Source organism: Hylobates moloch, unplaced genomic scaffold (assembly GCF_009828535.3).
Source record: "Hylobates moloch isolate HMO894 unplaced genomic scaffold, HMol_V3 SCAFFOLD_5, whole genome shotgun sequence".
NCBI classification, from domain to species: Eukaryota; Metazoa; Chordata; class Mammalia; order Primates; family Hylobatidae; genus Hylobates; species Hylobates moloch.
In genome coordinates, this window is record NW_026652280.1 from 83,136,597 (window position 1) to 83,159,687 (window position 23,091).

Genomic DNA, 23,091 nt, shown 5'->3' on the forward strand with positions numbered 1-23,091 from the left:
CCTAGGGCGGCTGTGCCAGCCGACGCCAACAGACAGCCTTCCGGGAGTGGCCACCCAGCCCGCCCAGCCCAGGGCAGGGCCTCTCGGGTCTCCCTGCTCCTCAGGCCTCCGTGCACCCCAACATCTGGCCCGTGGCTGGCCCTTTTCACCTCAGCTAGTCCCTGGCCACCGGCTTGAGCCTCTAAGTCCCCTCTGTACTGCACCACCCCCCTCAGTTTGCTGGGAGGCTCTGGTCCTTATACAACAAGTCATCAACCCAGTTTCCAGAGGAGGAAACTGAGGCTCACAGAGTACCCGGGGAGTGGGGGAGATGCAGCTGGGCCCAGGAGCACTGGTTGTCACAGCTCCTTTTCTTGACCCCCAACATGCGCATCTCAAAGGGCTCTTCTTGCTGAAGGCGTAGTGGCCTCGGGCAGGCGGTGGCCACGTGAGGTGGGGGATGGGCACTGGACTTCGAGTCCAAGCTGGGGCTCATGACCCGGCCCCACCCAAGGGACCCAGACCTGTTCCCAGCAAACAGGGGTCTTTGAACGCCATGTGGGGCTGAGTGGGGGACCCGAGCCTGGCCCTGGGAGCTTGGAGGGGCACAGTTTGCTTTGGCTCTGGGTGTGGGTGGGGCCTCCCGGCAGCAAGCCCACCCTGGAGGCTGTGGGGCGCCCTAGCCTGTGGTCTGCTCTTAGAGTCGCCTGTCGGCCCCCACTGCAGGCCGAGGCAGCCCGGCCCCATCGGGATCCCCCCGCCCAAGGACGTGCCTGCGCCATGCTCGCTGGGACTTGATTAACTGGCTCTGAGCCCGGTGCTGCGCCTATGACCTTGGGGTGGCACCCCTCAATGCCAATCACTGCCAAGTCCTCTGTCCCCTGCTGGTGGTCCCTGGGGACTGGGGGCCTGGAAGCCTCAGTCTCCGTCTCCCACACACCCCTCCTCCTGGCCCTCCTCTGCCCCAGCACTTGCTGTCCCTGAGGGCAGGTGCAGTAGCTCCCCAGTTTGTACCCCTGCTCCCAGCCTAGTTAGAGGCTGGCAGGTGTCCACTGTCCAGCGAAAAGGAGAGGGCCAGACCTGAGTATTTGGAAACGACAGGTCACAGGAGGCCCGAGGCACAGGTGGCACCCAGCCCCTCCTCCATGCTCCACACAAAACATTTGAATTCAGTGCTAATTGGGTGACAGGGTTGTGCTGGGCAGCAGGCACAGAGAAAAGAACAGTATGTAGTCCCTGGGCCTTGGAAGCTTCCAGTCCTGACCAGAGGGGTAGCTGGGAGCAGGCTTGAGAGCTGCCCTGGGCATGCTAAATGCCGTGGCAAGGGGAATGGGAGTGTGTGGGATCTACTGAAGTCTGCAGACTGGGAAGGCTTCTCGGAGGAGGTGGCATTTGAGCTGAGGCTTGAGGGATAAGAAGGAAAGGCATGGAGGGAGGGGCACCAGGACGTGCATGAGGAGGGCACCCTACCAGCCAACACCTCACTGAGAGGGCAGCGCCAGCCTCCTAGGGCCCAGGCAGGGCCAGCCTCCCTGCTGGGCACAGTACGCACGTGCTTAGGGCCCATGACACTTTTAGGGGCCCACAAAGATGTTGCAGTTCTTTTAAAATCAGAAGAAAACAGTGAACTTTTAGGTCAAAGACAATGTTATCAGATACAATATTAATACATTTGTCTTGATGCTAACCAAGTCATAAAATATAATTTAAGATATTTTTTATGGAGGAAAGGGACCAACAGAGTGGAATGCCTGGGCCCAGGCTGGGTAAGCTTGGTGCTTGCACAGCTCGTTTAATCCTTTCCCTGTTTGGAAGATGTGATTACAAACCCGTTTTACAGATGAGGACGCTGAGCCATGGAAAGTGATCCTCTCACAATGTACATTCGGAGAGGAGGTAAACTCTCCTATTTTGCCCCAGCTGCCCTATGAAAACCCTCCCAGTGGGGAGCCCTGGGGGCCTTGGGAGCCTTAGTGAGAAATGAGAAATCCTTTTGCTCTTAGGATAAAGACTGGCTCCTTGTAGACCCCCAGGCCCCATCGACCATCTCCTCTCCTCCTCCTCTCCCTCTGCCATACATATGGTCCTCAGACTTGCCCCATACTCTCCAGCCCCAGGCCCTTTGCATAGACTCTGCCATGGCACCTCTGCCTGAAGGAGACCCTCATCATCTCCCACCTCCTCAGGTCTCCTGGCCCCCGGTGATGCTCTCCTGGGGGGCCATGAATCGCTATCACTGCCTCCAGAATCCCCTCCCAGGTGCCTATCTTTTTTTTTGGAAATGAAGTCTCACTGTCGTTCAGGCTGGAGTGCTGTGGTTTGATCTCGGTTCACTGCAACCTCTGCCTCCAGGGTTCAAGTGATTCTCCCACTTCAGCCTCCCGAGTAGCTGAAAGTCTAGGTGCAAGCCACCATGCCTGGCTAATTTTTTTTATTTTTAGAGATGGGGTTTCACCATGTTGGCCAGGCTGGTCTTGAACTCCTGAGCTCAGGTGATCCACCCACCTCGGTCTCCCAAAGCGCTAGGATTACAGGCATGAGTCACGGGGCCTGGCCCCCAGGTGCTTATCTTGACACCCCCACTCCTGCCCTCGGGTGTCTCCCCCATGGTTCTTCCTCGGCTCTCAGCACAGCCCCTGGCTCACAGCAGGTGCCCACTAATGAGTTCCTGAAGGATCCCATGGACATTACAGATGGTGCCCAGAGTCACTCAGCTGGATTTGAGCTGGGTTTGCCTGCCTGACTCCCAAGCTTCAGCTCTCTACCATGGGCCATGCAGGGGAGCCCACCCTGGGGCCCTCCGGAGGCAGGACCTGGGCCGGGAGCTGTGTAGGCGACAGCAGCTGCTCCAAGGGCAGTGGCAGGAGGACCGAGCCACGAAGGTGCTCAGGTGCAGGAGCTGCCTCTGCTGTTCCCTGACAGGGATGAAATCCTCCAGCCCAGGGAGGGGGGCTGCCGAGGGCGGTGAGGGGCGCTGTGTGGGGGCCAGGACATCAGAGGAGACGCAGTGACCCGAGGAAAGCGCTGAGCAGGTTCCTGGGCCAGGGAGAGGCCGGGTGAGCAGGCACAGCGGTGACTTTGAGGCGGGCACGGCTCACCTGCATGTCCCTGGAGGCCGCCTCCACTCCCCCTGCTTGCTGCTCTGCGCCTCACCCTGGCCTCAGCTGCCTGGAGGGGCCCCAGCCAGGAGTGGGGGGCTGGGGGCTGCTCCCCTAAGTCACCCAACATCCTGGCCTGGCCTTCATTCTCCCCTCCGCCTTGTGAGCCGGATCTCAGCCTTCTGTCCTCTGACAAGTGTGCAGCCAGCCCCACCGTGTGCCGGGTGCTGGGACACGGATGGGCACAGCCCTGCTGGCACGTGCATCATCTGGCCGGGAGACCATCAGGAAAGACAGCATGAGAATCAACTTGCACAAGAATCCCTGTGAGTGCCAGAGGCTGCTCAGGAAATGCAAGGGAGTGTGGGGGGGCGGGGGATGTGGTGGTGGCGGGCAGTGGATCTGGAGGGGTGGTGGGCGGGGCCTGCTGAACCCTGGAGCTAGTGTGAGCAGTACAGCCAGGCAGGGGTGGGGGATGAAGAGCAAAGGCCTTGAAGCCTGGGGGCTGAGTGAGGAGCAGGGAAGGAGGACAGAAGTGAGGGGGGTCAGGCAGGAGCAGCCCCTGGGGGTCCTTGAGAGCCTTAGTGAGAAATGGGAGCTGCTGGGGGGTTTAGACAGAGGAGGGATGAACTTCACAGGGAAGGGACTGGGGGCACAGGTGGTAGCAGGAGGGGCCTCCTGGCTACTGCAGTGTCTGGGTGACCCCTGCCTTCGGGATGCCTCTCAGACTTCCCCTGGGGATAGCAAGCCTCCTGGGTGCTCCCGCAAAGTGCGTCCCCAGCATTCTCCTCACCCTCCCCGAGCCCAGATCCTGCCCATCAGCACAGAGCCTGGCACCTCCAAGGGGCTCCGTGACTGCCAACTGTCCCATCATCTGACCGGCTGGCAGGCCCGGCCCCATGGGGGGCTTAGGGGAGCGGAATTTGTTCTTGGAAACCGATGCCCCACTTCCTGCAGGCCAGCGGTGGGTATCCGTGTGACCTGAGGGCGAGTCGTTTAAAACATGTTTTATATTAGAAACACCCTGCAGATGGAATAAAATGTGAAATGTGCTGGATTTTGAAGATAAAATAAGAGACTTCAAAGGCATTTCAAGCTGTGAGAACAGTTGCTTGTTTGAAAAGCTCTGTCCCCCCAGGCCAAGGTCACTGTCCTCCGTGGTGGGGCGGCCCAGGTGGAAGGTGGGAGACTTCCTGGACATTTTCCAGACTGGGGAGCCAGGGGAGCAGGGGCCTCACTGGAGGGTGAGGGCTCCCATTTATGGGCACCAAGTGCATCCCCAGCAAGCTTCCACATGGATTTTTTTTTTTTTTTTTGGATGGAGTCTTGCCCTGTTGCCCAGGCTGGAGCACAGTAGTGCGATCTCAGCTCACTGCAACCTCTGCCTCCTGGTTTCAAGAGATTCTCCTGCCTCAGCCTCCCGAGTAGCTGGGACTACAGGCATGTGCCACCACGCCGGGATAATTTTTCTATTTTTAGTACAAACGGGGTTTCACTATGTTGGCCAGGCTGGTCTCAAATTCCTGATTTCAAGTGATCCATCTGCCTTAGCCTCCCAAAGTGCTGGGATTACAGGTGAGCCACCACGCCTGACCTCCACATGGATCTTTGACCATCATCTTTGCACGTGCTCACACACCCTCCTGCCCCACTTACAGATGGGGAAACTGAGGCCCAGAGAAGAGAAATGACTTGCCCAAGGCCACAGACTTCAGTGGGAGGAGCCAACATCCTTATGCCTTGCCAGCCCTGGTCCTGAAACCCCCAGCTGTGATCTCGGGTCAGACCCCACCTCCTGGGGCCTCAGTTTCCTCATCTGTAGGGGGGGTGATCATTTAACTGAGGCCCTTGTGAGGCATAGATGATAAAGTTAAAAATGCCCGTAAAACCTACAGCCTCATAGGGCTTCACTGTGGCAGTGGGCCCCAAAGCAGGGGGAGCGGTTCCTGGGAGCAGAAGGTCCCAGCACCCCTGGTAAGTCAGGGAGAAGGATTTGAACCCCGCTGGTCCAGGGCTAAGCCCCTCACCACGTCTTCTCTGACAGGAGCCTGGGAGCTGCTCAAAGCTGCTGGGGGTGGTACCCAGCTGGGCATCCCCACTAGATTCCCCTCAGTCTCCTCCTTCCCCCTGGGCCCATTCCAGGCTCTCCTTCCCCTGACTCCCCTGTACCTCAGAGCAGCCTCCTTCACTCCCACACACCTCCAGGTGCTCCCTGCCCGTTCGCCCACGTCCACTCCATTCTATAGCCCCTCTTCCTGGTCCAATCGAGGCATCCCACCCCCACGCCTCTCCCCATAAAAGCCTCACAGTTCACTGTTTAAAATGACGTGGCTGCAGTTCCAGCTGGCCTCAGCCTCTCTTGTCTGCTTCCTGCTTGGGTTTCTTGGGTTCTGTCTGCCTGGCTGCCTAGGCCCCTGGAGACCCAATCTCCTGGCCAGTCCCACCCCAAGCTGGCCCCTAAACCCCTGGCAACATTGGAGGTCCTCAACACCCCCTCTCCAAGTCCTGACCCCAAGCACCTTCCATGTATTGGTATTTTGCTAAGTAAGAAATTCATGTTCATTCCACCGAATGGAATACCATGAGCATGCAACACAAACACAAGAGAAACGAAGTCAGCTGCTCGCTCTTGGCGCAGACTCGGCTCGCCCCATTCCCATGGCCCTGAAGGACCTTCCAGACTTTAAAACGAAACAAAAAATAGCTGATGACACATTTATCAAGCAAGTTCTCCGTGCTATGCATTGGGCCAAGTATTTCCGGTGGCTTCTTTCATTTTGCCCTCCCCACAAGAGCCCATTGAGGGGGTCCTATGATTTTTCCCACTTCACAGATGAGAAAATAGAGATTCGCAGAGGCTGAGTGACTTGCCCAAGTTCATGCAGCTGGGGAGTGGGGAGCTGGGTCTGAATTGGGCTGTCTGACTTCCACGGGAGGACTGAGCTGCTGCCTGGGCCTCCCCTCTCCCAGGCACCATGGGGCAGGCACTCAGCATCCCACATTAGCATAACCATAAGCATCCCTAAAACTCAATTACCAGGAGATGGCTTGGGCCCCAGCCAGCCGGGCAGTCTCCATCCTTGCAAGAATGAGGGGCTGGTGATCCAGGGAGCCTTGGCTGGTGGGAGGGTGGAGGGCATCAGAGAAGATAAGGGAGGAGTTGGGGGGCCTTAGGACGGCCATGGACCCCTCAGTGTGTGGGTCTTGAAGGCAGCCTTGACCCCTAGGAAAGGTCAAGGCACAGCCCTAGCTGGGCAGGCCCGACTGCTCCGTAGGAAGGGTCACAGGTTCCTCTGCACCCAGCTTGCTGGGTGACCCCAGAAAGCCCCTTGCCTCTCTGTGATTCAGCTTTCTTCTAAAAGGAGAAAACCAGAAGCTATTTTATTGTTCTTTAATTTTTTAATTTTTTTTGAGACAGAGTCTCACTCTGTCACCCAGGCTGGAGTGCAGTGGCGCTATCTGGGCTCACTGCAACCTCCGCCTCTCAGGTTCAAGAGATTCTGCCAGGCCTCAGCCTCCTGAGTTGCTGGGACTACAGGCACACGATACCACACCCATCTGATTTTTGTATTTTTAGTAGAGATGGGGTTTCACTATGTTGGCCAGGCTAGTCTTGAACTCCTAACCTCAAGTCAAAGTACTCAGATTACAGGTGGGAGCCACCACACCCAGCCGGGGCTATTTTAGTAGAAAACAAAGCAGGGGTTTGCAAGAGGAAAGAGTGAGCACCAGCTCTGAACAGCCAGGCCAGCCTGGGCTCCCCTTGACTCCCCGATCCCCATCCCAGGAGGCCTGGCTGCTGTGGTCTCCTACCTAGGCGGCTCCTCAGCTGCCCCTCACCCCTCCATGCCTTCCTCTCCCAGCAACTGGTGAGCCTTTTCCACGCATTTCCCACATGCATGAAATCAACCCTACAAAACAGTGGAAGCCCCTTCCCTGCAGAGGTATCCACTATTCTGGATTTGGCATGTATTTTTTTAGAGTTTTACTATGCGTGCCCCTCAACAAGGTAAGACAGGTTCTGTGTCTTTGAGTTTTGTATAAACAAGAGCTCCCAGTTTGCTGTTATCATTCATTGCAATGCTTGTGAGATTTATCTGGGCAGGCCCACACTGCTCTCATGGGCCCCCCATCCTTTTTTTTTTTTTTTTTTTTTTTTTTCAGACGGTCTCACTCTGTTGCCCAGACTGGAGTGAGTGCAATGGTGGGATCATAGCTCACTGCAGCCATGACCTCCTGGGCTCAAGAGATCATTCTGTCTCAGCCTCCCAAGTAGCTAAGACTACAGGCACACACCACCACACCTGGCTAATTTTAAAATTTTCGGGCCGGGCGCGGTAACTCATGCTTGTAATCTCAGCACTTTGGGAGGCCGAGGCGGGCATATCACAAGGTCAAGAGTTCAAGGCCAGCCTGGCCAACATGGTGAAACCCGTCTCTACTAAAAATACAAAAATCAGCTGGGTGTGGTGGTGTGCGCCTGTAATCCCAGCTACTCGAGAGGCTAAGGCAGGAGAACTGCTTGAACCTGGGAGGCGGAGGTTGCAGTGAGCCGAGATCGTGCTATTGCACTCCAGCTCTGGGCGAGAGAGCAAGACTTATCTCGGGAAAACAAACAAACAAAAATTTCACAGAGACAAGATCTCCCCATGTTGCCCAGGCTGGTCTTGAACTCCTGGGCTCAAGTGAGCCTCCTGCCTCAGCCTCCCTAAGGGCTGGGATTACAGGTGTGAGCCACTGCGCTCGGCCTCTTGTTCACTGGTGTTTAATGTTCCATGGTGGAACTACCCCACGCCCAGCCACCCATTCTCCCACTGACCCACAGTCAAGCATGCTTGGTTTTGTCTCATGCAAACACAGTGGCAGTAGCATCTTTACACGCCCCATGCACACATGCACCAGAATTTCTCTTGGGTCCACGCTTAGGAGCGGACTGCTGGGTTGTGGAGTGCGCATATCTTAACTTTACTAGTTATTGCCAAATTGCTCTGCAAAGTGGTTGTTCAGATGATCGTTTTAAAATATAAATTAGATCATGTCACTTCCCTGCTTAAAATTTTCCAATAGCTTCCGATTATACTTAGAATAAAATCCACGCTTCCCTCCATGGAGGCATGGCTGTATCCCACACCCCTCCCCCACAATTTCCTGGCCTCCTTTCTCTTCCTTCAATAGGTCTGGCTCTTTCACGCTCCAGGGCCTTTGCACATACAGTTCCCTCTGCCTGGCACACTCTTCTTCCAGCTCTTCCCAAGCTGAGCTCCTTCTTATCCTTCAGGACTCAATGAAAATGTCACCTCCTCTAAGGGGCTGCCCCTGACCACCCAGTTAAAGGGCCTTCTGCCCCATTCCTCTTATCAGCCTCTTTATTTCCTCTGGAGCCCACACCCTGGGCCCATAATGACCTCATCCTCTGATGTGTTTGCTGGTTTACTGGGGGGACAACCTCATCTGCTTTGCACATTCCTGGATCCGAAAGGCCGGCATGGCCTGGCACCTAAGAGCTCCTCTTAGGACTACTCATTCATTCGACAGACATTGATGAGACCACCGATGTCACAGAGGGTGAGCAGTGGGGAAAGGGCTTTGCAGAGGGGATTGTGGCTGAGAGGAGGGCAGAGAGGTGACCAGGCCCACGGGGCCCTCCCTGATCCTTCTCCCACAGTCATGGGGTGTCATGGCGGGTGCTGGAGCTGGGAGCAGCAGGGTTGGTCTTGCCCTTTAGAAAGACCCTCTTTAGAGCTGGGGAAGGGAGCAGATTGAAGGGGTGGACCTGGAGGCAGGGGCTACCGGTGAAGAGGTGGTCCTGGAGGCAGGGGCTGCAGGGATGGTGGTGGGTGAGGATGGGTTGAGGGAGGGCTGGGAGAGGCGGCATGATTGAGCCCATGGGACCAAAGAGAAGACCATGGAGATGGGACTAGATCAAGGATGCGATTGGCTCAGAACTGTGGCTCAATCCAGTCAATGGAAGAGCACATTGTCTATGAAGACACAGTGGTAGCTGTAGCCCTCCCACCCTCCTGCCCATGCTGGCTTCCACCACCCTCTGCAAGAAGCTGGGAGGGGGCTCATTCATGTCTAGCCCACCCAGAGGCTCAGGTCTTAACCTCTGGGGTTATAGCCTCCCCCTGGCCCCCAGTGACTGCTTGAACACTTCCCCAGACGCTGCCTGTAAGCACTACACTGGGCCTACAGTTTCCGTGGGCGGATCCTCCCGGGGCCCCCAGCAAGGAGCCCTTGACCTATGTTCCCCTCCCCCACCACAGATTTGAAACCAACGCCCTAGAAGGAAAGGAACTGGAAGAAGGTGGCACAGCTGAATTGTCACTTTGCTTTTTGGAATATGAAGTGTTGCACCAAGGCCAAAAACGTTCCCTTCTCAGTAAAGACAAAAGAAAGGCAGCAGCCACTTGCTGCACAGGGAATCTAAGTCAGACACCAGGAAGCACCGTCCTCTGCCTGCTGGGCACCCGCCGCCTCTCTGCAGCCAGTGGCTGCTCATTCTCTGAAGCTGCCCAGGACTCTCAGGACACGGGGGCTGGGCAGGCGGAAGAAGCAGTTGTGTCTGACTCTAAAACTAGTGCTTCCCCAGTGGGGAGTGCCTGGGAGGCGCATGGGAAGGGCCGGGTGGGGTGGGGACCAGGCCTTCTAGTTCCCTGCTGTCCCCAGCGCCAGGGCCTGTGCTGAGGGTCTGGAGCCGAGGGTGCCCCTTGCCCTGTGTTATTACCCCTCCCAGGCCTTGTCCTGTGGGGACATGAGAGGACCCTAGCCTGGTCCCTGCCTGCCTGCCTACCTTAGGGCCCCCCTGGCCTGGGCGCCTCCTCTTCTCTGTTCCCCTGCCCTCCCAGCTTGGGCTCCACGCTGCAGAAGGAGGAGGGAGAGGGAGGAGGGAGAAGGGTGGAGGGAGGTGGGAGCAGGACGCAGGAGGAGGTCACTGTGGCAGCCATTGGTATGCGAGGCCCGGCCTCAGCCCCTCTGCTCCCTCCGCGGCCCAGCCTTTCTGCCCAGCTCTTTAAGAATCCCTCCTCGGCAGCGGCAGCGTGCTGGTTGCTGGGCAACCCCATCGCGCCCCGCCCCCTGCCGCTGGCGCTGGCCCTCTTCCCCTCCCCCTCCTCCCGCAGCTCCTCCCAGTGCCCAGCCTCAGCGGCGCTGGTGCTCCTAGCTCAGAACCTGCCAGGCCTGGCTGCTGGGGGCACCTGTGCCCGGCAGGTAAGGGGCTTTGAGTGACTACATCCAGCCCCAGCTCTGGACCACAGCTCTGCCTCCCAGGACTCAGGGAGGGAGACCCTGGGCTTAGGACACTCTTTCTCCTTACTTCCCTGCCCCTGGAGCACCTAGGCCAGCAGGCGAGGGCAGGTGAGGGGTCCCAGAAGATGCCATCTGTTTCCTCAACCCCAGCTCTGTAGCCCCAGGACTCTGGGAGAGGGACCCTGGGCTCAGGGCACCCCACCTCAGACTCTCCCATCCCCACCTCCCCGCCCCAGGGCACCATCAGTGACCTTAGCTTTATTGGCGTCTGTTGGGGGACAGAGACAACCCAAGGGGAAGGGCCAGGAGCCGCTTGAGTTCCCAGTGAGGTGGGGAGTGGCCACCTGCTGCGGTTGGTTGAGCCGGGTGCCGGTGCTGGGATGTGGGCGCTGGGCCTCAAGAGCCTTTGTGCTGTGGGGGAGGCTGAGGCCATAAAGCAGCTCACACTGGGGCAGAGGAACGGGAGGGGAGATGAGGGGGCTGCAGAACTTGGAGCCCCTGAAACAGGAATCTGGCAGCCGGCAGAAGAGGCACAGTGATGGGGTGGGGGGATCCCCAGTAGAGGTCTCTGAGGCACCAATCTCAGAGCCTCCTACATCCCCGACCTTGGGCAGTCACAGGGACCCCGTCCCCTGGCTCCCTGATGTCTTGGGGCTGCCGCCTTCTCTTTGGATCAGGCCCCACCTCTCACTCCCAATGGCATCCCCTTTCTCACTGTCCCGGGCTCCAGCCCCCATCTGCTTCCACCTGCTACAGACTCTGCACCGGCCAGAAGGCCCAGTCTCTCTCCTGGAGGCCCTTCCCAGCCCATCCTGCACAGCTGGCCTCACCCCCACCCCCCTCTCGGACCCATGCCCATGAGCTGCTCATCACACAGCCCTCCCTACCCTGGCTGAGGCTGGTGTCTCCACAGGGCTGTCTTTCAGGACACAGTTTACATCTCCTTCCTGAACTTGGGATGTGTGTAACAGGTGAATGACAGCTGGAGTAAAGGAAGGTCTAAATCACCGCAAAAAGCATATCCTCTGCTGGGAATGATCGCTGAGAAGGGAGGGAGCCGGGAGAGGCAGCCCTGAGTATCTGGAAGGGATGGGGGCAGGGGAGGTGATGTCACTGATGGGGAGCAGAGGAAGCTCCCAAGGGAAGGAGGGGCCCATGAGAGAAGCCTGGCCACCAACCGCCTCAGTCCTGCTGGGGCCGGGGGCTGACCAGCTAACAGGGGGAACCACCCCCCACCGGGTGACACAGTCTTGCCTCTGCCCAGGCCTGCATTCCCACCCTGTCTGTCTGCCCACCCACCCAGGGGCAGCTGGTTAGACCTGATCTCCCCCGTCATGTCTCCATCACCCGCCAAACTCACACCCAGACTCTACCCACTCCCCAGTAGCTGGATGTGCATCTGGCCCCCCAGAACCCCAGGAGCCATCATCTCCGGGCAATACCCAGTTTTATGAATCATGGTTGGCCTTGGGACAGCTCCGTCATTGTTGCCTTGAAGGGCTCTGTCAGCCTGATGCTTGCTCCTGTCTAATGTTCTGTCCATTCATTCATTCGCCACATTCACCAATGCCTGACCATGCTGTCCCCACGTGCTGGACACTGTAGCAGGGGTTGGGGACACGCAGGAACCCAAATAGGCCCAGCTGTGCCCTCAAGGTGCCCACAGTCTGCTGGAGAGATGAATACTAACAAAACATGCATCACTGGGCACAGATGCCTGTGATTCTAAGTCACGCTACTATTGTGTGTACTCCCCAGGAAGCAAACACACCGCCAGAGAAAAAATCAGCCACACCCGGATCTTAGAGATGTGGACATGTTGGCCAGTAGACGAAAAACGGAGTCATAGAAATCATAAGCAATCACCAACGAGCTGAGTGCTACAAAACAGAAGTGGAGGAGGGAGACAGAAGAAGGTGACCTAATCGGGAAGGTGGGGTTAGAAGCTGGGCATGGTGGCACGCACCTGCAATTCCAGCTACTTGGGAGGCTGAGGTGGGAGCATCACTTGAGCTCAGGAGTTCGAATCCAGCCTGGGCAATATAGTAGAGCCTGTCTCTTAAAAAAAAAAAAAGGGAAGTGGGTGGGTGGTGGGGATGTGGGGGTTAGGGAGGCCTCTCTGATGACAGGTTGGCCAGGCCCTGGGCTGATGAGGAGGAGTAGTTAGGACTGGAGAGGTGGAAGGGTGCAGAGAAGTGAGACCCTTGTTTCAAGGCCTGGGGGCAGGAGCATGCTGAGGGGAGGGATGAGGACGAGGAAGAGGCAGGCACTGGAGCAGGGCTGGAGGCGTGCTCTTGTCCTGGCTGGCAGCCTCCCCAGTGCCAGTGGCTTGGTCTGACCTGCCTTGGGCCCCTCCCTGCTCTCAGCACCAGTCCTGGGGCTTGCTGACTTCACCCTACCTGGCTTTGTCCCTTCTGTGCCTGCTCCTTGGGGCACCCTCTCTGGGACTTTCCTCCTCGGCTGGAGGTCTTGCTCTCTGCCTCTCCCTGAAGCTCTCTGCCAGGGCCCACCCTCCTGGTCCTAGACCTTGTGCTTAGTGGAGAGAAGCCCCAGCCCTCTGAGTTGTGCATAATGGTGGGAGGGGAACACATGTGGAGTTAGAACTTGGATCAGAGAAGCTGCTGGAGCCTGCCTTCCTTCCTTCCTTCCTTCCTTTTTTTTGTGTGTGACATAGTCTCACTCTGTCGCCCAGGCTGGAGTGCAGTGGCACAATCTCTGCTCACTGGCAACCTCTGCCTCCCAGGTTCAAGTGATTCTCCTGCCTCAGCCTTCCCAGTAGCTGGGATTACAGGCATCCACCACCACGCCAGCTAATTTTTGTATTTTTAGTAGAGACGGGGTTTTGCCATGTTGGCCAGGCTGGTCACGAATGCCTGACCTCAAGTGATCCACCTGCCTCAGCCTCCCAAAGTGCTGGGATTACAGGTGTGAGCTATCGCACCCGGCCGCTGCTGGAGCTTTCTGATGTGTGCTGGCCAGGTGTCCCTGAAATGGCGCGCACAGCCTGCCTACCCACAGGTTACATATCCATGCATTCGTGTGAACATCCCGTAGTATACTGGGGCATCACTGGGGCCCTGGGCTAGGAGTCCACCCCTCCTTGGAGGTGATACCCAGGCTGGGGCCTGTGGGAAAGGCTGAGGCCAGGGTTGTGCCCTCTGAACATCTGCAATTTGTCCTTGCCTTGGTGCCAACCCCTGACCACTGCCCTGGGATGGCTTCATGCCTGGATGCCCAGCACAGAGCCTGGGGCTAAGGGTCCTTGATGATGACTACAGACTCCACCCCCAGTGAGGAAGACCCTGTTCCTCCCTTGAGTCAAGTCACCTCCTTCCCCTGCCCCCAGCTGAGAACAGGCCCAAGTGAAGCCAGGGGTGGCCCAGCTTTAGTTGACCACAGTCTAATAATGGTGAGTCGTATTGTATACTTCACTGTATACGAAGCACTTTCCTCCTGGGACCTCACTGGACTCTCGCTAGCCCTAGGAGGTCTGCGATGGCCCCGTTAAGATAAGGAAATGGAGGCACAGCAAGGCTGGGATGGTGCCCAGGGCCGATGGCTGGTGAGTTGCAGGATGGTGAGCAGGACCCAGATTTAGGGGCTCTGAGAGGGTAGATGGCAGCTGGAGAGGTAAGGATGCTTCCCGCAGGGCCAGGGTGACCTTGGCTGCCCGGTGGTAAGGCCCACCCCACCAGGCTTCGTGGGTTACTGCCCCTCTGGGAGCCGGGAAGCTAGGGCTTGGTGAGCTCAAGGTTGAACCTACAAATCATCGCCGGGTGACTTGAGCTGCCCTCGCGGCTGAGTGCATCCCCCATGAGTGCCCAGCAGGGACTAGCCCAGTCCTCCAGCCCAAGGCCACACTGCTTTTACCAGTCACCTGTGTCCTCCTGGAGCCCACAGCTCCCAGGGGCTCGGCAAGCGTTTGTTGACTGAACAGCGATCTTTCTGACTCTCAGAGCCCACTGTGCCCTTCCTGGAATGACACTCCCTCGTGGTGCCCTACTCCTTCCAAGATAAAGTTGAGGCTCTCCAGGTTTGTCTAAGACCCTGCACACCCATCCTGACACCAGCCACCTCATCTTCCACTATGCCCCCCCCGGCTTCTGTCCCCCACTCTAACCAAGAATTCCTGAGCCTCAAAGCCGAGGCTGTTTCACGTCACAGCAACTGTGAGCTTCTGCTGTCTGCATGAACATCCCTCCTGCCCCTCCAAGACCCAGATCAAGAGGCACCTCCCTGGGGAAGCTGATGTCAAAATCGACTTGGCCCTGTGTCTTGGGGTCACGAGGTAATGCCTACTTCAGCAAGATCTTGCTAAGCCATAACTGTCTAGGTGCCCAGCCCCCATGCTAGAGTTTCAGCTTTGCCAGGACGAGATCCAGCAGGGCCCGATTCACTTCTGGTCCCTGGTGCCCTAAACAGCGCCTGCACACAGTGGACTTCCAGCCATATCCCCTGAACTGTGCACAGCTACCAGGCATGGCTGAGCAGGTTATTCCATCAGCTTTGTGGAATATCGTGCAGCTGTTAAAACCACAATTATGAAGATGATTTTTGTTTGTTTTTTAGGGACAAGGTTGCCCAGGCTGGAGTGTAGTGGCAAGATCATAGCTCACTGCAGCCTCGGCCTCCTGGGCTCAAGTGATCCTCTCGCCTCAGTCTCCTGAGTAGCTGGGACTACAGGTGCCTAATTTGTTTTAAATTATTTTTTGCTGGGTGCGGTGGCTCACGTCTGTAATCCCAGCACTTTGGGAGGCCGAGTTGGGCGGATCACCTGAGGTCAGGAGCTTGAGACCAGCCTGGCCAACATAGTGAAACCCTGTCTCTGCTAAAAATACAAAAATTAGCCAGGCGTAGTGGCGCATTCCTGTCATTCCAGCTACTTGGGAGGCTGAGGCAGGAGAATTGCTTGAACCTGGGAGGCAGAGGTTGCCATGAGCCGAGATCATGCCATTGCACTCCAGCCTGGGCGACAAGAGCGAAATGCCATCTCAAAAAAAAAAATTATTTTTTGTATTTTTTTGTACATTATTTTTGATCTCAAACTCCTGGCCTCAAGCAATCATCCCACCACAGCCCCCCAAAGCTCTGGGATTACAGGTGTGAGACACCATGGCTGGCTTGAGGATAACATTTTGATATCTAAGTGTGACGTGTCAAACAGAGCTACAATCATACAATCCATTCCACTGCGAGGCACTGAGTACCCGTGCTCTGTGCCAGCTCCGTGGCTTGTCATGGGGGTGGCAGGGATAGAAAGGGGTCTCTTCTTCAAGACATTTGGTTCAGAAGAGGAGGAAGGCTTGAACATAATTCCTGAGCCACACGCCAAGCGCCATGATGGAGGAATGACGGAGCCCCAGGGCCACACGTCCATCTGGGGGTCTGGGAAGGCAGAACAGAAACCACAGCTCTGTAAAAATTACAGCCGTCTCTGCATGGACAAGCCTGGAAGGGAGCAGAGGAACAGAAGCTGTTGACGCCACAGGGCGGTGGCATTGTGGGTGATTTTTCCTTCTTTTATTGTTGGTATAATACTGTTTGGGCAATAAATAAAAATTGGGAGGAAAAAATAGCTGTTTGGTGAACTGAGTAGAAATCGGGAGAAGGAAGAAAGGGAGTTAAGGGGAGGGAAATCTGGAAGGGTGAAGTGAGGAGGGAGAGGCAGGAAGGGCAAAGACAGGCGCACGCAGAGCGCAGAGCTCACAGAGGCCAGAGGCGGCAGCCTCAGGCTAGGCCCCAGTCTGTCCCCGGGCTGGGCGCAAGAGGGCTGGGCACAAGAGGGCTGGGTTTGCACAGGGAAAGGAGGGGGAGAGGTGCTGGAGTCTCTGTGGGGGACCCTCCCCAGGGGGATCTGGGAAGGCATCCCAGAGGGGAGGTGGCCTCCAGGCCTCGATGGACAGCAAAGAGCAGGGACGGCAGAGGGTCCCAGCCAGACTGTGGGCGGTCTGAGGGTGGATCAGGAGCACTGGGGCCCTGGTGGGGGCTCTGGGGGGCTTGGGACTCAGAGCAACCACTGACAAGGTGATGAGGTCTGACCAGGGCAGGCCAGGCTGGGTATATGGGAGAGTCCCTTACTTAGTGTCTCAGCGAATGGCAAGAGCACGGGGACTTTCAGGCTAAGAGGAGGCTGTCTGGTCTAAACACTCCCTCGCCCCACCCAGATGCCACACCACAGGCATGAACATCTTCCTAGTCTCTAATAGGTGCCAGGCACGGGGCCAGCCACCCTCCCATTCAAGGTCTTCTTGATCTCTCACAGTAACCTTTGGAGCTAGGTAGTAACGCTCCCATTTCACAATCCAGGACACTGAGGCTGGGAGAGGTTCAGCAACTTGGCCAAGGTCACAGTCAGCTGGGGATGGGAGGGGGCGCTGGCATGGGACCCTGGCACTGCCCCCTTAATAGGTGGGAGGGGTACTACTGGGGAGCGCCCGGGTGTTTACAGCACGCGGTGGATAAGAGGGTCTGCCCAGGGAAGGGGCGCCAGGCAGGAAGGAAGGGGTTACTTTGGCATGCAGAGTAGGCGGTGGGTACCTGTTTGTGAATGAATGCATGGGTGGACGGATGAATGAATGAATGAATGAATGGATGGAGGGAGGGATGGTTGAATGAGTGGGTGCGGAGAGGAGGGTGTTGCGGAGGCGGCGCGTGAGCTAGAACCCCTTTCTCCCCCGCCTCCGCGGTGGAGGCTGGCTTTAGGAGCCTCCCTCCCCCTACTCCCCAGAGGGGTCGGCTCCCCCACCCGCCCTCCCCCCAGGCGGTTTAGCCGAGGGCGGGGGAGCAGGGCGCGGAGGCCGCTTCTCCCGGGCTGGGCCAGAGTCCCCGCGCGGCGGCGCAGCCTCCCGCGCCGGGTCCCGCCGGCCAGTGCGCAGCGCGGCGCCCCCGCCTCCGCCACCTCCTCCCAGCCCGCTGCCTCCCCCTCCTCCTCCCCTCCCTCCCTGCTCCGCGCCTGCACGCACGGCCCCCGCCGCCGCCGCCGCCGCCGCGAGGAGAGAGGCGGCCGCACAGCCTGGTTCCCCGCGCCCTGCTCGCCGCCGCCGCTCGCGCGGGCACCGCCGCTGGCCCCCGCCCCGCCGCCAAGCGCACCAGCCCGGGCACACGCACCCCGCTGCTGGACGCACCTCCCGCACTCGTCCCGCGGCTCCGCCGGGCGCCCGAGCCGGGCAGATGCGCCGCCGCGCGCCCCCCGCTCCGGGCCCGCCACCGTGCTCTGCCGCGCGCCGGGGGCTCCTCTCCCGGGCCCCCCTGGGCGCCCTCCGGCTCTGGTTCCCGCCCGCTCCTTGGAATAACCCCTGAGGCTCCAGCCGTCACCGCAAAGTTTCCCGAGGAGACCCGCCTCTCCGGCCGCTGCGCAGGTAGGGCTGGCTGCACCGGGCGGGGGTCGGGGTCCGCGCGTCTGGGACAGGGCGCCGGAGCCGGCGGGGCGGGGGCCGGGGGCCTGGGAGCCCCGAGGCGCCACGGGGTCAGGCAGCCTGGCTTTGCCCCAGAGCGGCGGGAGACGGGACGCCCAGCCTTTGGGATTTGGGGTGGGGGTCCCTGAGTCAAGAGCCAAGCGCCAGTGGCGGTGGCGCTGGCCCCGCCGCGGGGAGGCGCGGGGTTCGCGGCCGGCGGCTCAGCTCTCCCGAGCCGAGGCTGGAAAGGGCGGGGGTTCAGCTGGAGCTCTAGTCCATGCCCTCGCTGCGCCCCCAGGGAGGGTGGCTGGCCCGTGAGGGGCGTCAGGCCGATCATGTGGGTCCCAGCTCCCGCACTCGGGAACCGGAGGAGGGCGCGCGGCCAGGGACAGCCAGCCGGCCCGGGCGCCGCGCTCCCGTCCCCACCAGCCGCGTGAGTCACGGTTGGAGCGAGGTTTTATTTTTAAAACGACTTCAAGGGGGGCATGAGCAGCCTCCAACTTCCCTCCCTGTGCGTGCTGTGGACCGTCAGCCCTGAGCCAGGCGGGGGCTGGGGCCGTGCACTTGGCGGCTGGAACGGTGAGACCACGGTGCCTGGGCGGGGGGCGGCGGGCACCCCCCATCCCCCAGCTCTCAAGACAAGGAGGCGGCCCGACCCGGCGGAGCATGCCCCTCCTCGCGGGCACTGGAGGCCCCGGGGAGGAAGGCTGGGGAGTGTTGTCGCCCAGCTGCAGGGAACCGTGGCTGATCAGAGCTCCCCGAGGAGGAGAAAGTTGTGGAGCAGGGACACCAGGGAGCTGCCACAGCCTTCCCGGTGGCCCCGGGAGGCCTTCGAGGCCCTCCAGGGTGGGCAGTTTTGAGAGAATACAGCCCAGCTGGGGTGTGCCAGGCCCCCGAGGCCCAAGCCAGAGCTCTGATGTGAATAAATACAGCCAAGGCTGGGGACGGAGGTGAGGGGTGACTGAGAACAGCCCTGCCTCACCGCGGCCCCTACGCCCTCGGGTTGGATGGAAACCAGCCCCTCTACATCCCCCTCCCCAGGTGTCTCAGGAGTTAGGAAGCAGGCTGCCTGTGGGGGGAACCCACGATGCCACTGTGGAGGGAGGTGGCTGGGGCACCCTGTCTCTGCCCAGCGGCCGCGGGGGAGGCAGCCGCGCTCAGGGGCTCCAGATTCCGGTTTCTGGAGTTGAAAGCTACTGCATCTATTCCGCCAGCCCAGGGAGGAGAGGCGCAGACATCACCTGTCAGCTGGTGCTGACTCCGTGGGCGACTGTTCAGGGCTTCCTCAGAAGGTTTAAAATGGAAATGGCCTGAGCTGACGGGGCCAGTGCCTGGGAGGGGACGCTGCCTAGCTGGGCCAGCAGTGAGGGGGCCCTGGTAAGTGTGAGAGCCAGGAAGAGCTGAGGGCTGTCACATCTGGCTGAAGGGTCGGCCATGGGCACAGGGTGTGTGTGTGCGTGCGCCCGGTCCCATGTTCTTTCCCAGACACAGAGACTGGGTACTCTTCAGTAAAAAGCACCCTGACCCCAGCATGGAGGCTCCCTAGCCCACACCCCCGAGGCAGCTGTGGCCTGCTGGACTTCACCTAGACCTGGGTCTATGCGTCTGCACTCTACCATTTATCAGTCCCTCCACCTCCCTGTGCCTCAGTTTCCCTTATCGGTAAAATAGGGTTGATAGTGCCACCTCCTGAGCCTGAGCCGGGGTGCTGCTTTGTAAGTGCATTTGACGCATGTTGTCAGTGGTCCTGCTCCTGGACTGGAGGATTCTCAAGGGCTGAGGGTACCTGCAGGGACGTTAGAGAGTCGGGGGGTCGGATTTTCCCACCCCCAGCCAGTGTGCTGTCATTGGACTTCATCCTCACGCTGGCCCTCAGCGGCAGCGCCCTGTGTCCCCTCCTCCCCATCTCCGAGGCCTCCCATGGAAGCCCCTGGGAGATCCGCCCAGCCTGTTTCTAAGGAGGTGATGGGGAGGGGGTGCTGTCACCCCACCGGTCACCCACTGCCAGGGCTGTACAGACTCAGCTCTGTAGAGATTGATGCCTGGTGGCTGAGCCTGTGTCGCATTCGCTGGGTGACCCTGGGCCTGCAGCCTCCCCTCTGGGACCGGCTTCCTTGCCTGCACAGGGGTTTACAGCAGTTGCCCCACAGAGAGGATGCCTGGGTGTTCTGCGTGTGGGCACAGGGAAGGGCGGTGCACACATGAGCAGGTGGCATCTGTGCTCGCTTCAAAGTTAGCTGAGAGGACTAGGGCTCCAGGTGGCCTTGACCCTGCGGGTGTTGAGGGGCGGAGAGGTGGGTGTAGAGCCCAGAGGCCGGCGAGGTGGCAGCTGTCAAGTGGCTGCTCTGGTGCAGGGGGAGGGTGAGGCCTCTGGGATCAGCTGGGCACAGCCACCTCTGCCCAGTCATGGGGCTAGCAGCCCCGTCCCCAGCCAGCCAGACATCCCCAGAATCAGGGCTGGACATGGCCTGATCTCAGAGATGGGGCCTGTCTGGGGCTGTGTGGGTCTGGCTGTGCTGGCCCTTCTGCTCTAGAGTCTGGAAATGATATCAACCACCTAGTCACTTCTGTTGATCATGTTCCTGGGACACTAGAATGCCATCACAGGGTCCTAAGGACTTTCGGTTCCTGGGGAGGGTTTCTCTACCTGGCCTGCTGACCTTCGGCAAGTGACCTGCCTTCCTCATCTGTAGGGTGGGGTAACAGCAATACCTACCTTGGGGAGACACCCACTTTGAGAGGATGCGTATGAGTTTCTAGCAGAGTTCATGCCTAGCAATGTGGGGCCCTTGCCTGGTCTGCACCCCTCGTTCACTGTGGGCCAAGGGCTTTCAGCTTCTTCAGGCCTTGGGGTGGCAGGGAGGACTGAGGTGGCCCTCATCCCCTGCAGGCAGGGGCCATCCACTCTGGTACCCGGCCCAAGGGGCAGTGGGAAATGCACCAGAGCAAGGGGGAGCTGGAGGGCTTTTGCTGAGGCCCCTTATAGGATGGGGTGCATGAGGCATGTGGGTGAGCGAGCAAGGGTGGACAAGAAGGGGTGTGGGTGTGGCGAGGGTGCTAACTGCCTACAGTGGGATGGGTGGGGACTGCCCCAGGGGGTTGCTTTCCCTGCTCACTGGCAGAGGAGAGCACCAGCCTCTGGGAGGCCCAGGCCCCAGGCTCTGGCTGCTGCCCCCGGTGTACTGCCCTCCGAGTGTGTTTGAGGTCGGGGCGGCGGGGGGTCCCTCCTCAGAACCTGTGTTGTTCTCCTGGAGGCAAAGTTCAGGCTCTGGCTGGCCCACGAGGCAGCTGCATTCTGTCCTCTGCCATGGGACACTCACCCTGAGAGGGCCAGGGCTGCGGTGTGGGGCAGACTGGATGGCCGGGAGATGGGAAAGGACAGCACCCCTGTTTTGCCCTCCTCCCCCCGGACAGCCTGCCTGGAGTTCTCTGGCAGCAGCTGGAGCCGCCAAGAGGGTTCCAGGGAGCAGGCTGTGTTTGCGCAGGCCTGTGTTTGTGTGTTTACCATCGCTCGAGGCCCCCAGAGCACTGCTGCTCCCCCAGGCCAGCGGCTCTGCAGATGATGTCAGGGTTTGGGGGCCTCTCCTTGCTTTGTGGAGGTTGTTTGCTGGATTCCTGCAGCCCTGGGTTTTAAACTGACAACCTGCAGAGCTGGTGGCTAGTGAGGGTGGGGGAGAGGGCAGGGAGGAGGATGGGTGGGAGTCTGGGGCTGAAGCCATGGAGAATAAATGGGCTGGCCCACCAGTGCTCCTCTGGCACCCCTGGCTCCCTGGCTCTTCTGTTTTCCCTTCCCTCACTCCTTCCCTCCTTTCCTGCTCATTCATTCATTCATTCATTCATTCATTCATTGATTCATTCATTCTTGAGATAATCATTGAGCATTAGCTATTGCCAGGCACAGTGCTGGGCTCTGGGACAAAAGTGGGGAGCAAAAGCAGTGGATGGCTTGCCCTCAGGGCGCTGCCAGTCAGATGTGGTGTCAGACATTAGTCAGATCTACCTCTTCCCTGTGAAGCCTTGGCTCTGAAGGCACAAAGTGGTGAGGTCAAGTAACAGAGGGGCCTGCTGGGGGGTGGGATTGATGGGGACTTCCCAGGGAAGGGGGTGCTTAAGATGTGAAGAGTGAGCTGGAGCCGGGGAAGGGCAGGGACAGAAACAAGGGCCTGGAGGACAGGATGGATGGAGAGGGCTGCATGGAGACCCCTTGGCAGGAGGGCAGAGGGGCTCGAGGCACCTGGCCAGGGCTGGGGCTGGTGGGCTGTCTCTCTGGGTCTCTATGGCCTATCCCTCTCCAGCTCTCTCAGGATTCCTGGGTCTGCCTCAGGGACCCTCTGCCTGTCCTTGTAGGTGGGCCTCTGGAAGAGTGGGCTTCCTAGGCCCAAGATGCCAGGTCCCCTTTTCCTGAGAGCTGTGTGTTCACCTGCATAGACAGGTTGCCCCAGCATCTGATGGGCTGTTAGACAAATGTGGGCTTGTTTATGACGGGGGCGGTAGCCCTGGGTGGACCGAAAGCTATTAGTGATGAAGAAGAGTCCGCAGAAACCCTCCCCAGCCCTGAATGTTCCCGGTGCAGGGAAGCGGGCTGGGGTGCAGGCAGAGGGAGAAGGGAGTGAAGAGGCTGTGTCCTGGAGGGCCCCAGACCCGGCTGTATGGGGCTCAGCTAGCCACTAGGGGACACTGCCTCCCAGGCAGACCGCAGGACCCAGGCATCCGACGTCTGGCCAGGCCCCAGGTGCCGCAGGCTCTGCTTCGAGGGGTCGAGGGGAGTCCTCATGGGCAGACGGGGGTCTCTTGTCTGGCTGGCAGGGAGGCAGTGGCCAGGCTGGTTGAGGATGGCTTATACTTAATTAAAACTGGGATTAAAACTGGGGTCACAGGGCGCTAGTCCTGGCCATTCCTGCCCACGTCCCTCTCCAGAGGCAGCTCTGTGGCAGTATTTTTTTCACGCCCCTTTCCCTCCTTCTGCCTGAATTAATCGTTGGCACCAGATTACAACAGATTTAGCAAACTGTAAAAAAAAAAAAAAAAAAAGAGAGAGAGAGAGCATGAGTGAGAGAGGAAGAGAGAAAAGAAAGGAGGGAATGCCTTCCGCGAGGAGCCAGCATTTATCTCCAGAAGCAAATTGCTCTTGTTGAACCGTTCCTGTCGCCCCCACCCCTCCACCCCCCGTGACGCCTGGGAAATGCTGCTCGGGAAAATGTCCTCAGAAATGCTGCCGGGTGCTGGAGCCAGGAGGGGCTTTTCCTGGGGGAGGTCAGCCAGGGGCTGCGGAGGAGAGGAGAGCTCAGGGGAGTGTGGAGGGTGCCCGGGGCTGCTCTGGAGGGTGTGTCAGGGGACGCCTGGCTGGTTCTGAGTGGTGGCAGGGCTGGGGC

The 23,091-nt window shown here is 59.1% G+C and overlaps 2 protein-coding genes across 11 annotated transcripts in view; one reads left to right on the forward strand and one right to left on the reverse strand.

Annotated features, from left to right (window-relative positions):
* MACROD1 (mono-ADP ribosylhydrolase 1) overlaps window positions 1–23,091 on the reverse strand; it is a 168,737-nt gene that overhangs the window by 19,219 nt on the left and 126,427 nt on the right. The window lies entirely within an intron of this gene.
* FLRT1 (fibronectin leucine rich transmembrane protein 1) overlaps window positions 17,225–23,091 on the forward strand; it is a 90,867-nt gene continuing 85,000 nt past the window's right edge. For 5 of the 6 annotated variants that reach the window (XR_009213550.1, XR_009213553.1, XR_009213554.1 and 2 more), the window contains exon 1: window positions 17,225–17,683. The gene's annotated coding sequence lies outside the window, so the exon portion shown is untranslated. Of the gene's footprint in view, window positions 17,684–18,204; window positions 18,299–23,091 lie in introns of those variants that run through there. The other variant, XR_009213552.1, reaches the window with a different exon arrangement.